The sequence below is a fragment of the Sciurus carolinensis genome, chromosome 9, assembly GCF_902686445.1.
Source record: "Sciurus carolinensis chromosome 9, mSciCar1.2, whole genome shotgun sequence".
Lineage (NCBI taxonomy): Eukaryota > Metazoa > Chordata > Mammalia > Rodentia > Sciuridae > Sciurus > Sciurus carolinensis.
In genome coordinates this window covers 138,832,817-138,833,437 of record NC_062221.1, presented here as the reverse complement: position 1 = coordinate 138,833,437, position 621 = coordinate 138,832,817, and positions in this window count along the sequence as shown.

Sequence of the window (621 nt, the reverse complement as noted above, 5' to 3'; positions counted from 1 at the left end):
AGTTTGGGCGGCCATAACAAATTACCAGAAACTTGGCTTAAAACAAACACAAATGTGTCCTGTTCCAGTTCCACAGGCTACCAGTGCAATGAGGTGTGGTAGCTGCCCAGGCCTCTGGCGGCCTGAGTCTTATTTCCCCTGGCACCCAGCCCAACGCTACTTCCACGGCCAATTCTTCTCTTCCCAGGGGGCCACCTGTCACATGGGATTTAGCCAGAGCGTTTCCCCCTCTTCCTCCACCACACCACAGAGACCTCTTTCCCAGTGCGTCCTGTTCACAGGGCCCCTGGTTGGCGAATCTAACATTGGGGGAACTGGGAGGAGGGTGCCTGGGGAATTTTGTGCTGTTCTTGCCACTTTTATGATAAAAGAAATGCTGGGATTAAAAGAAAAATCAGAACATATTCAAAACCTCCTAGCTTGAAACCCTCTAGGGTCTCATGTCACTTTGTCTTGGCCCCAGAGACCGGGACTGCCCCCACCGGCTTCCCTCAATGCTTTCTTCCATTCTCGTGATCTTCCGCACCTTCTCTGACCTGGGAGCTTGCTCCTGCCCCAGGCATTACCTGGGCGGTTTTCGGCCTGGAACATTCTTCCCCAGAACAAGGTGTGGCTCCTCAG